This window comes from Daucus carota, chromosome 4 (assembly GCF_001625215.2).
Source record: "Daucus carota subsp. sativus chromosome 4, DH1 v3.0, whole genome shotgun sequence".
Classification (NCBI taxonomy): Eukaryota; Viridiplantae; Streptophyta; class Magnoliopsida; order Apiales; family Apiaceae; genus Daucus; species Daucus carota.
Window position 1 is genome coordinate 20,095,897 of NC_030384.2, and position 11,800 is coordinate 20,107,696.

The 11,800-nt window shown below is 39.2% G+C and overlaps 1 non-coding gene across 1 annotated transcript; it reads left to right on the forward strand.

Annotated features, from left to right (window-relative positions):
- The first annotated feature begins 496 nt into the window (after nt 1-496).
- LOC135152537 (small nucleolar RNA R71) lies at nt 497-603 on the forward strand. The gene has a single exon (XR_010291712.1). It is a non-coding gene; the product is annotated as a small nucleolar RNA R71 (small nucleolar RNA).
- The last annotated feature ends 11,197 nt before the right edge of the window (nt 604-11,800 follow it).

The following is an 11,800-nucleotide window of genomic DNA, read 5'->3' on the forward strand; positions in this document are numbered from 1 at the left end:
TCCTTGCTGCTGAAACTGTTGATGCGGTTGTTGCATGAAATTTTGATTGTTGCTCCAGCTGAAGTTCGAATGATTCCGATTATTGGGATGATAACTAGCAGGAGCTGACTGCTGAGACATCTGGAAGTTGCTCACAAACTGAGCAGATTCACTAGATATAGCACACTAATCAGAAGAAGGTGCACCCGCACAAAGCTCGCAAACAATAGGTGGTGGTTGAACTCTCAAGTTAGCTAAGGAATCTATCTTCATAGTAAGAGCCTTAATTTGAGCAGTCAAGGCTGTAGTAGCATCAACATCCAGAATCCTTGCTGCTTTGCCCTGATGAAGACACTGAGTAGGGTTCTGATATTCATTCGCAACCATCATCTCGATCAATTCATAAGCCTCATCATAACTCTTATCCCATAGAGCGCCTCCCGATGCTGCATCGAGCATTGGCCTCGATTGAGGTCCCAAGCCATTATAGAAGCAATTAATAACCATCCAATTAGGCATCCCATGATGTGGGCACTTTCGAAGCATCTCCTTGTAGCGTTCCCAAGCTTCACATAAAGTTTTACCAGATAGCTGAAAGAATTAAGTGATAGCATTCCTGATAGCAGCTGTTTTGGCCATAGGGAAGAACTTAGTAAGAAATTTCTGAGCCAGATCCTCCCATGTCGTAATAGATCCTGCAGGAAGAGAATGCAACCATCCCTTAGCTTTATCCCTCAGAGAAAATGGTAACAACCTCAATTTGATAGCATCTTCAGTAACACCATCGAACTTGAAAGTGTCGCAGATTTCAATGAAATCCCGAATATGCATATTAGGATCCTCTGTCGGAGAATGATAAGTGGTATTTATACACACTTATAGGCCTTCATTTCCACTTAAATTGGTTGGTTGTACTTAAGTGTTTAGTGTCTTTTGATGTGTTTTTATTGTTTTTCTGTGCAGGTCACGAGTTGAGGTGATGAAGTGATTTTCTATCATTTTAGGTTGGTTTTGGTGCATTATTTGCAAGAATAGAGAATTGTGGATTCATCAAGACTTGGGATTTTGTGGGTACATCTTCTACAAACCCTCACGAGAGCACACTCGTCCACTAGAGCTATCTAGGGGTTTAAAGGGCTTGTTGCATATGCTAAATGCAACCGTGATCACCTACGGAAGTGGTACTAGGAGCGAGGAAGGACGTGCACGCGAGGACGAGCTGAAAAACAAGGAATCAGAGCTGCCATCACAGACAGTAGCGCGCCCGCGCTAACTTGTAGCGCGCCCGCGCTACAGTCTGCAACACTAGCGCGCCCGCGCTAGTGTAGCGCGGTGGCGCCCCACAGAAACTTCCCGGGCCGATTTTTACAGCTTTTCTGATGGATTTTCGCAGCGGTCGAGGCCCGGTTGACTTAGTCAATGCATTTTTATTTCTCGTGTGTAAAAAACCCTAGCAAAAAATAATATAAGAAGTAGTTTTTAGTAGAGAACAAAATAATAGTTAATTTTTATCGAAGCACATTATCAGTTGTATTGGATCGTTCTTTGCGAGGAAGTGACAGTTTCGAGCAAGATCGTGAACATCAAATCTGTAACGTGTGATCCTTATTATTATTAATTCAAGCATTTTTATTTCATTCAATTCTTGTCTTTTATTTATCATGTTTTCATTAGAACCCATGATGTCGATTAGTTCGATTATGAACTAACCGCCTTCATGGGATTCTAATGGATTTATCGATGTAATCTAGTATTGTATATTAATTACTTGATTTTGTGACGTACGTTGATTTCTTTGCATGAGCCGTGCTTATTCTTCTTAGGAGAGTAGCTAACTTCTAAGTTGTTTGTTAATTCTTTCTGAAGCGAGAGTGGATGATTGAATTTAGAACTATGCCATGTAAACATAGGATTATGTGAATGAAACATAATTTGTGGTAGACTTGAACTATTTTTATCACCCTGTGTAATCACGATAGACGACTTGCTATTAAACCTCTCTGCTTACACTACCGCTATAGAGATATAGGGTCTGAGCTTTGTTGGTGTCCATGAGATTTCTGTCTTAATTGCGGATTTTGATTGGTATGATATGTGTGCAACGAGAGTTGGCATGTATTACTTTCGTGTTGTCTGATTAGGATCAACAGTCGCATGTTAATCAGTAATTTCAATTCTAGATGAATTCGATAATGAAGTTAGAATCCCATGTGTTTTCCTATTCTGAATTTGATTAGTAATTTTAGTTATTAGTATAAAAGAAACCAATCCTTGTTAATTGTCTTAGCAGTGATAATTGATCATACATTGTTGCATAGGTGCGTATTCTTAATTCACCAGTCTCTGTGGGATCGAACTTAATATATTACTTGTGATCACGTGCGCTTGCGTGTAGATTTCACCGAACAAGTTTTTGGCGCCGCTGCCGGGGACTCGGTGTTAATTAATAGTTTATGTACTTGTCATCAGTGTGCATTAAAATTCACTGACTAGGATTCTATTCTCTTCTCACTTTTCTACTTTTCTTTATTTCAGGTACTTGGGCCGCGTTTATGCAAACACGTTCTCAGACCCGTAAGAAAGCAATTGATTCATCTTCTACTTCTTCTTCTGATTCTGAAACAATGGATTATGCTAGGACAGCAGTTGGTGAGGCGTCCCGTGAATTTTCTCGTTTGAACATCAATGATAATCAGGCCGACACAATTGAACCAGCGATATCAGCCAGTGGTGTTCGCGTCAAGCCATCGATCATTATTCAGCTGCAAGATACTATTCAATTCGGGGGTTCTGTTCTCGAAGACCCAAATCTGCATCTAAGAAATTTCGAGAAATTCATTACTGCTTTGGATTTCAATATCGGACCTAAGGATCTAGTGAAGCTGAGACTCTTTCCATTCACGCTACGTGATGTAGCACGATCGTGGTTTATCTCTCTTTCGGCAAGCACTACTAATAGCTGGAACAAGCTGGAGAAAATATTCTGTACCAGGTTTTATCCTCTAATCAAAGTATCAGCTATCAAAAACACTGAAGGCAAATTCTCTCAATTCTCGGGAGAATATCTTTGCCTAGCTTGGGACCGATTCAAGAAGATTCTCGAAAATCTCAAGGAAGATGACATGCCTCCGGGAATGGCAATTAATTACTTCTACAGGGGTCTTAATAGTCAATGTAGAGCAGAGTTAGACGTGGCAGCTGGAGGAAGTTTGTGGAACAAAAGCTTCGATGATGCTTACGAACTGATAGAGAACCTAGCCGCTGCTGAGCACAAAGATCTAAGGTGGAAGATTCCAAAAGAGGAAGAATCGGAGGAGGATGAAGTGGTCGAAGTCACTCAGGAAGTCCAGATGACTAATTGGCACAGAATTAGAGCTCACTCAGACTCAAACTTTAATGCATGTGGAGACACTTGTCCTTTATTCTCTACCGATGCGAGTAACCAATCGGAGATTCAATCACCTGCAGATTCAACATTGAATGAAGCACAGTACCGAAGGATAATCAGGCGTATTGACGCGTTGGAAGAACGAATTGGTCGCTTTGCTGATATACTAACGGATTCTCTTGCTGAAGCATTCTTGGCACTAGACGTCAATGTTACTTGGGATTCGTTTGGTTGTGGAACGAGGTATCCTCCACAGGATACTTCATCGGAATCGGATTAATTCTGGACTTCACATCGAGCTAACGACGTTAAACAAGCGCTTCGTGGGAGGCAACCCACGCATTGGAACCACATTGTACCATTGTAAACCTCAAAAACACAAAAATCGGAAAAATTCAGCCTCCGGTGTCAGACACTAGCGCGCCCGCGCTAGTGTCAGCGCGCCCGCGCTAAGTTGCACAGCGCGCCCGCGCTATACTTAGCGCGGCCGCGCTACTGACTGCCGAGTCAGCCGAGTTTTCACCCAAAAATTATTTTTTTTTCATTTTAAAAAGCCCACAATCCTAATTTTGCATGCCTAGCCCGAAATACATCCCATAAAACCCTAACTCAACTCTACAATCCTTATATAAACACAAAACCCATATCCAAATCCCATTATAATTCTCTAAACCCTAATTATATACACACATCCATACACACAACCTTCATCCAATCTCTCAAACCCACTACACACAAATCTCTTGCAACTCTAAATCTCTACCAATGGCACCCAAAAGAGCCCGAAGATCACAAGGAACAAGCACCCAAGCCCCTACATCTAGCGATTCTTCCTCGATGGGTGAGGTTGAGTTCACCTCGGATGGTGCGCGAACCGAGTTTCAACGGCTTATGAATAAGTCGTTAGTCAAGGAGAGGGGATTCTTACCCACGGCGGAAGATGGTGAGCTTTTGAACATGGTTCAAGAACGGGGTTGGGAGTCTTTTTGCGAGGCTCCGGAGGCGGTTCCCTTGGCTATTATTCGAGAGTTTTATGCTAATGCCAAGGAGAATCGCGATGGATTCACGGTGGTGCGGGGAATCCGTGTGGATTATAGTGCGGATGCGATCCGCCGAGTTATTGGGGGGCGTGCCAGGCGCCGTAATGAAGAAGATTGGGTGGTTGAGAGGATTGGGCGTGCCAAACGCCGATTTGATGACGATCCGGTTGATCTAGAGCGGTTGGTGTATGACATGTGTGTACCGGACACGCATTGGAAGATGACTGCACCTCCTTTGCCGGCACATGTTTCGTTTCCAGCAGCCGCGTTGAACCGGTATGCGAAGGCGTGGAACGCCTTCATCTGTGCTAACATCATGCCATCTTCACATGGGCATGAGGTGACAGTGGAGAGAGCTATTCTGCTCTTTGGGATTGTCTCGGGCAAGTATATTGATCTGGGACATGTTATTCATCAGGGGATTCTGAGGTTCTTGAAGGGAGGAACCACTGGTGCCATTCCATATGGCACAATTGTGACGAAGCTCTGTCGATCGAGCGGTGTTCGTTGGCCAGCCAACGAGCAACTACAGTTGCCGGGAACACCTATTGATCATTCGGCGATCAGTCGGATGACGGAGTGGGATGGAGGAGTTCCCCACCCTCGAGGCCTCGGGTACTTATATGATGAGATGCCAGGGGGACGTCCAGAGTTTGTGAGGAGGGAGCAGCATAGAGCTTCTGGAGCTGGTACTTCACAGACGGAGAGGAGCTCCGAACCGATGGGAGATGCTCATTATCGCCGCCTAGCGAGACGGATGGATACCATGCATGACATCCACCAGAGGTTTGCTTTTGACTTGACACAGGCTCTAGGTAGTGCTTTTCAGGCACAGGGGGTCACAGTTCAGTGGCCGGTATTCGGAGCAGGGATGCAGTATCCTCCACCTGATTCACCTCCAGCAGAGGAGGGGGAGGACTCGGACTCCGAGTAGGTATGTGGGTGCTCTAGCCTTTTTATCACTTTCAATGGGGACATTGAAAATTTTAAGTTTGGGGGTGGTAATCTAAGGAAGAGCATATTATTAGATAGTTTTTTATTTGCATGTGTTAGTTAGTTCATGTAGTTCACGTTTTTTTTTATTTTACTTTGATTATTTCTCACGTTTTCTTTCTATTTTTCCCATATTTTCTTTTTTTTTACATGTTTAGTGGTAGTTGTCATAGTTAGTATCACGAGCATGTGCATGAATTATGAAGTTAAGCCAAGTTAATTGCCTATGATGAGTTATGTGCGTAGTTCTTGATTAGTAGTTTTGATTGCAATGCTAGGTTAGTACTTGGAAATTGCTTGTGTTGGAAATTGTAATTCACATATGTTCTTGAGATAGGATTTAGACGAAATTCCATGAATTCTAAGATTGAATTGAGCACCCTTCAGCTTAGGTCTGTAAATCTTAAGTTTGGGGGAACTGAGGAGTAGATATACCTTTCTAAAAAGAAAAAAAAATAGAAAAAGAAAAAAAAAAAGAGTAATAAATAAATTCACTAAAAAAAAAAAATAAGTGGTAGAATTAACTAGGTTGAGCTCATTAGTACTCGAGTAATTAAGTCTGAGGGGACTTTGTGCCTAACAACCTAAAGCCCTTCGTGGTTTGGGATTGTTGACCCAACGCTCGCTACATGGGTACTAGTGTATAAATCTTTAGGGATCTCAACCATTGCACAGTTAAATAAACCACTAGAATAAAGTGAATAATTGGTGTGTGAAGTCTTATGGTGTTCGTAACGCATTTACACTGCGAAGCGCTCTGACCCTAGACCGAGCAATTAATCACCAATAAAAAAAAGAAAAAAAAAAAAAATTTTATATATATATAGTGAATAAAATAGAAGGGTGTGGACATTCTTTGGGACCTTGGCTTTAGTTGGACTTGAGTGACGGGGTGTTAGTTTTAAACTTTTACGATTCTTGATTGGGATTCCGTGGGAGTAGTAGTTTTTGTCTTGTCTCAATAGAAGAGCATGCTTGCACACACGGGCACTCCACACTTGTAAATAGAAGAGTAATTGACTTGGTAGCGAGAGAGATGAAATTCGAGAACATTAGCACAATCTGAGGTATTATAAATTGGCAAGGCAATTACTTCATAGTTCACTCATTCATCACGTAGTTGCATTCATGCATTGCATTGTATTATTGTTAGTATCGTTGACGCTTGAGGACAAGCATCAGTTTAAGTTTGGGGGTGTGATAAGTGGTATTTATACACACTTATAGGCCTTCATTTCCACTTAAATTGGTTGGTTGTACTTAAGTGTTTAGTGTCTTTTGATGTGTTTTTATTGTTTTTCTGTGCAGGTCACGAGTTGAGGTGATGAAGTGATTTTCTATCATTTTAGGTTGGTTTTGGTGCATTATTTGCAAGAATAGAGAATTGTGGATTCATCAAGACTTGGGATTTTGTGGGTACATCTTCTACAAACCCTCACGAGAGCACACTCGTCCACTAGAGCTATCTAGGGGTTTAAAGGGCTTGTTGCATATGCTAAATGCAACCGTGATCACCTACGGAAGTGGTACTAGGAGCGAGGAAGGACGTGCACGCGAGGACGAGCTGAAAAACAAGGAATCAGAGCTGCCATCACAGACAGTAGCGCGCCCGCGCTAACTTGTAGCGCGCCCGCGCTACAGTCTGCAACACTAGCGCGCCCGCGCTAGTGTAGCGCGGTGGCGCCCCACAGAAACTTCCCGGGCCGATTTTTACAGCTTTTCTGATGGATTTTCGCAGCGGTCGAGGCCCGGTTGACTTAGTCAATGCATTTTTATTTCTCGTGTGTAAAAAACCCTAGCAAAAAATAATATAAGAAGTAGTTTTTAGTAGAGAACAAAATAATAGTTAATTTTTATCGAAGCACATTATCAGTTGTATTGGATCGTTCTTTGCGAGGAAGTGACAGTTTCGAGCAAGATCGTGAACATCAAATCTGTAACGTGTGATCCTTATTATTATTAATTCAAGCATTTTTATTTCATTCAATTCTTGTCTTTTATTTATCATGTTTTCATTAGAACCCATGATGTCGATTAGTTCGATTATGAACTAACCGCCTTCATGGGATTCTAATGGATTTATCGATGTAATCTAGTATTGTATATTAATTACTTGATTTTGTGACGTACGTTGATTTCTTTGCATGAGCCGTGCTTATTCTTCTTAGGAGAGTAGCTAACTTCTAAGTTGTTTGTTAATTCTTTCTGAAGCGAGAGTGGATGATTGAATTTAGAACTATGCCATGTAAACATAGGATTATGTGAATGAAACATAATTTGTGGTAGACTTGAACTATTTTTATCACCCTGTGTAATCACGATAGACGACTTGCTATTAAACCTCTCTGCTTACACTACCGCTATAGAGATATAGGGTCTGAGCTTTGTTGGTGTCCATGAGATTTCTGTCTTAATTGCGGATTTTGATTGGTATGATATGTGTGCAACGAGAGTTGGCATGTATTACTTTCGTGTTGTCTGATTAGGATCAACAGTCGCATGTTAATCAGTAATTTCAATTCTAGATGAATTCGATAATGAAGTTAGAATCCCATGTGTTTTCCTATTCTGAATTTGATTAGTAATTTTAGTTATTAGTATAAAAGAAACCAATCCTTGTTAATTGTCTTAGCAGTGATAATTGATCATACATTGTTGCATAGGTGCGTATTCTTAATTCACCAGTCTCTGTGGGATCGAACTTAATATATTACTTGTGATCACGTGCGCTTGCGTGTAGATTTCACCGAACAGAGAACCCCCAAACTGCAATGAGTTCTGTACCATCTGAATAGTGCTCGGTTTGATCTCAAAAGTGCTGGCCTGAATCGCTGGCCTGACAATGCTCGACTGAATATCATTGATTTTAGGCTTAGAGAAAGCCTTAAGAGCCTTAGTATCATTCGCAACTGGTGGTTGATCACCCATTGTAGTTCTCACCATCGTTTCTGCTTTTGCCAATGCTTCTTTACGGGCCTGAGAACGTGTTCGCATACACGTCACTCAAGTACCTGAAACACACACAAACGAAATAAAAGTGAGCAAAGAATCCAAGTCACTAAACTTTAACGACCACTGGTGACAAGCACATAAACTAAATTATAGCACCGAGTCCCCCAGCAGCGGCGCCAAAACTTGTTCGCACAAAATCACGCAAGCGTACGTGGTCACAAGTAATATAGAATAAAATTCAGTTCGTTCCCACAGAGACTAGTGTATTCAAGAATATGCACTTATGCACCAATGTATGGCTATTATTCAATGCTCGGACAAATAACAATTTGGTTGGTTTTATCTAATTTAACTAATTAAAGTCGAATTATAACTAAGTGATTAAATTGGATTACTTATGGGAATTAAAACATGGGGTTCTAGCTTCATTAACAACTTCATTCAGAATTATGCCTATATTCGATTATAATGGTTGATAACTAATCAGATAACACGAGACTGATACACGCTAACTGTCGTTATACGTGCACCATACTGTTACACATCCACAATTAAGATAGAAGGTAAATAGACACCAATTATGCTTAGACCCTATATGTCTATAGAATTTGAAAACATAACGGTTGAAGATCAAGTTATCTATCAAGATTACATAGGGCGATGCAAGATGGGTAAAATCACATCACAAGTCATGTTATCGAACACAAAACCTACGCTCGCATGGCAAGTTCTAAATCTAAATATCCATTGTCGTTTCAATAAAGATTAACAAATAATCTAAGATGTTAGCTACGCATCCAAGACAAATAAGCACAACCAATACGAGGAAATCAAACCATCGCCTATGAATAAGACAATTTAATTACTGAAATCCATCGATAAATCCGCTAAAACCCCATGACAGCGATTAGTTCATAATCGAACTACTCATCATCATGGGTTCGATTGTAAACATTATACTAGATATCTAAAACAAATACGAAAGTACTAGAGTAAGAGTTATGAAACAAATCCGAATGAGCATCCACGATTACGCCTACTTCCAAGAATTACAAAGATGAAATTATGAAACTAGATCTTCTTCGTAGCCGTCACGTGCTCTCTGAATGTTTCTAGGTTATTAGACTTCTCCCTTGAGCTTTGATTTAAGTCCCCCAGCGATCGGGCCTTCAAACGGATCAAGAATAGGCAATTTGGGCTTTTTCTCCCGTCAGAGTGGGGTGGAGACCCCGTCAGTGGGGTGGACACCCCGTCAGTGGGGTGGAGACCCCGTATGGGCAGACCTTTTTCCTGTTGAAATAGGGTGGAGACCCCATTTGGTCAGGCCCGAATTCTTTTGGAACCTCCTTTCCCTTTTCTCCTTCCTCGCTCGCTCGATCCCTACGCCGTTTCTTTCACCTTTTAGCCTTGAATCCACCCTTTATCCTCCTTCTAGCAAACCTACACAACACCACAAGAAACACATCAAAAACACCACATACTTGAGGCCAAATCATCCATTTAAGTCGAAACGAAGGCATTCCAAGTGGATATAAAATCCAATTATCACTACCCCGACTCTATTAGGCCCCACTTAGACCCCGTCTAGGCCCATCTCGGGGTCTGTCCCCGGTCCCAAAACTCTTGTCATCCTACTTAATCGCATTAGTTTGTATTTTATTAGTTTGTACATGAGTAGGACTTCTATTTATATCACTTACTCTCTCTGTCCCTCTCATTTCTTTACAGTTACTATTTTGGGATGTCCCTCTCATTTCTTTACGTTACTATAAATATTAAGTTTTTCTCATCATTACACTCACTATCTTCCCCCACTATCTCATATTTAACAATAAAAACTACTATTACACTCACTACTTTCCTCCACTATCTCAAATCTATTATTAAATATTAATAGGTCCCACCACTTTACCCACTTTTCATCTAACTTCACTCATTTTTTATACATTGTCTTGGTCTCCGTGTCCCCCTCCAATGTAAACAATTGAGGGGGACGGAGGGAGTGTTTGTTATAAATATATTAAAATTTATTTATTACAAATATTATAAATGGATCCAAGAGCAACTCGAATAGCTAGGAGTCTTAAACCAAAATATGAGGAATATGGGAAAATAATCCACTCCAATAGTATCCCAGTGATTCCATAAATCACTAAGATCTATTAGCCATGCCTTATCTTTAGCTAACCTCTCTCCTCTCCTAAATCTTATTTTATAATAAATTTTGAAAATAAACATGTACTCTCTTAACCTATTGTAATAATGGTAACTTTTAATAATAAAATAGTATATAAGGAATGAATATAATGAATACTAGCTTATAACCCGTGCAATGCTCGGACAGTTATAATATTTGTTATCTTATCGTATATATTTTAACTTAAACTAATTATACTGTGAGAATAAAATTATAATAGAATAATATGATTAAATAAAATTTTTATTTAACTGATGATAAATTCTTAATATTTAATTTCATCAAATGGCTAATTAAAAATTAGGTCGAACATATATATTTTACTGAGAATGTTAAAATACGTTTTTTTTCATGTTATAATTTAAGAAGATCTATAAAGATCTATAAAATCAGATATAAATCAACCAATCAATCTTTTCATATTTCGTTATTAATAATTAATAATATAGCATGGAACATATTAAGTTAAAAAAGATGCATAAAATCAAATACTGACCCATCATATTAACGTAAATGTTTTGGTTTAATAGATAATAAAAATATATTATAACATATTATAAATCAAGAAGGTTCGTGGTCGAATACCAACCGACTCACTGAACTTGACTGCCCTACCGACTAAGTGACTAACTGAACTTTTCATGTTTCGGATTTAACAGTATAATAGTATATTATAGATTTATAATATTACTTTTAAAGTGAGTCCATTAGTGTATTTTAAAATAATGTTAATGTATTTTGGTTGAAAAATATCACAGGTTATTTATTAATAATTATATATAATGATATTATATTTTTATATATGTAGCTCGTGTTAAGAGATAACATATTTTAGTTAAAAAAGAATAATTGGTATATAGATAGGACCGTATTTTGGCCCAGGTATCGATTTACCAAACTTTCAATATTTCGACTTTAATAGTATAGTATAGATGCGTATATATTTATTAAGGTTTGACTTTAGTGTTTGGTATAGTCAAATAGGTCTTATATTTGTTCTATGTTTTGATCTTATATTTGTTTTATGTTTTTATTTGTTTATATTTTGTTTGAAGGCCACTAATTTTGTTTCCCACTAATTATAAAAGTCCGTATAAAAGCCCGCGTACCGACTGATCAAAATTTTAATACTTCGGATTTAATAGTATAGTATTTTTTAAGGTATGACTTTAGTTTTGGTATAGTCAAATAGGTTTTATATTTGTTTTATGTTTTGATCGTATATTTGTTTTATGTTTTGATTTGTTTATA